This window comes from Montipora foliosa, chromosome 6 (assembly GCF_036669935.1).
Source record: "Montipora foliosa isolate CH-2021 chromosome 6, ASM3666993v2, whole genome shotgun sequence".
Classification (NCBI taxonomy): domain Eukaryota; kingdom Metazoa; phylum Cnidaria; class Anthozoa; order Scleractinia; family Acroporidae; genus Montipora; species Montipora foliosa.
Window position 1 is genome coordinate 56956289 of NC_090874.1, and position 1819 is coordinate 56958107.

The 1819-nt window shown below is 41.3% G+C and overlaps 1 protein-coding gene across 1 annotated transcript in view; it reads left to right on the forward strand.

The window, feature by feature from the left end:
- LOC138007861 (uncharacterized) overlaps nucleotides 1–630 on the forward strand; it is a 7635-nt gene extending 7005 nt beyond the window's left edge. The window contains exon 4 of the mRNA XM_068854956.1: nucleotides 1–630. This exon is cut by the window's left edge and continues 960 nt beyond it. The gene's annotated coding sequence lies outside the window, so the exon portion shown is untranslated.
- The last annotated feature ends 1189 nt before the right edge of the window (nucleotides 631–1819 follow it).

Below are 1819 nucleotides of genomic sequence, written 5' to 3' on the forward strand. Positions count from 1 at the left end.
TTTTCAACGAAAACAAAAGGAAGCGTTTGCATAATAATAGAGTTAAATTCCCGGAGGATTTCGTCGGACCACCAACATGGCCGCCTTTTCTTTATTTAGGGCACCAACATGGCGGTCGTGACGTCATGTGAAACCGAGAATAAAGAATACTGATAAGGCATAGGTTGTTTTTCTTGTATGCTAATATTATCCTCTCACAATTTGAACCATTGCTTTGAGTCCAGAGGGACACGCTCTTTGTGGAATGTTTTTTAAGCCGTTCAAAAAACTAGCAGCACGTGTTTTATCGCGTCTAAAAACACTCGGCTACGCCTCGTGTTTTTAAAACCCGATAAAACACTGCTGCTCGTTTTTTAAACATTACAGTAATGTCTGTTCCTGAGGGATAGTTTTTCTTCTGTGCGGTCTCGATGTTTCCCATAACTTAAAGCTTCCACACTTGAAATTTGGCGCTCATGTTTGCTTACGTCGAGGGAATACAAATTAGATAAGGAATAAATAAAAAGTCCTATACATAAGAGAAAACGTACCTATGATTGTCTTTTTAACAATTATTGTAAAATAGTACTTAATTGACAAGTACATTATATGTACTGTTACATGTATGCGATTAAAATGTCTTCCTATTGAAATCTTCAGTCATAATTTGTATGAAGTTGTTTGTTTTTCGATGCTGCCAGTCTAAATTAGACAGGAAAATGGAGCACAAACTGACGTCCAGCTTACAGTAATTAATCTATTGTTTGTTTCATTTTTATGTTGCCTTGCGCGTTCTTTAAGTTTAATCAGAACTTTCTGACTCAAGTCTAGGTAACAACAGTGAAAGGACTGGAACTCGGTTTCCGCAGTGAAGAAATTCTGAAAAAAACGGGCCGAACGCGAGTGCCAGTTCTCTCGTGGTGAAGCACGTAGGAAAGGGGCCGGGGAAAGTAATGCAGATACCAAGGGCGTAGCTAGGGCGGTCCTGGGGTGCCCGTGACCCCCCCCCCCCCTTTTTTTTAAGCAAACAACCTACAATATTCAGGTGGCGAAAACGCCACAATCTGGTGAGTACCCTCTGTTTGACACAGTGTGACGCCCCCTTTGAAAAATGCTTGGTTAAGCCCTTGGATACCGAAGGTCTCTTTCTTACCAGTATTAAAATACCTGGCCTCCGGGGAATAAAATTTCAATTTGAAAGGAATTAAAAAAGATCTAGTCCTTTATGTTGAGTACACGTGAAAGGTAGGAAACCTCTCGGAAAAGAAAAAGGAAAAGAGAAGAAAACAGGAGCGCTGACTAAGAAGAAATTAAGAGCTTTAAGATTTCAAATTTTCTAAGTGAGCATGGCCTCGATTCAATATGCCAATGATCTGAAATGCTTCCTTGGTCAGCGTCCAAATAATATTCATATGATTAGGCCATAGATCGCTCTCCTCTGGCGATTTTCAGGGCCAAAGAAACAATTGGTGTTCATACGACAAATTTCTAAAAATCTGATCTGGCGAGAGACAGACCAGTTGACCCTTTACAAGTGAGACTTGAGAGTCGAATTAACTAAATTAAGGCCTTCGCAGAATACTCCAGCTTGTGATTAAGGGAAAGGCTGGACTTGAACCCTGGAACGTCGGTTTCAGTCTGACGCCTTAACCACTCGTCTACATTGCCTACTGGTACCTTGCCATATACTTCAGCTCTACTTGTCCCAACGGGAAAACCTTCCCTTTTCGCAAAAGCGCATGACTGCTGGCTTATGTTAACCGTGTGTTCGCCAACTCGATTTCACCCGCCAAGACTACATTTGGTAGTTCTCTTTTCGCCAATTAGTCAACAACGCCAG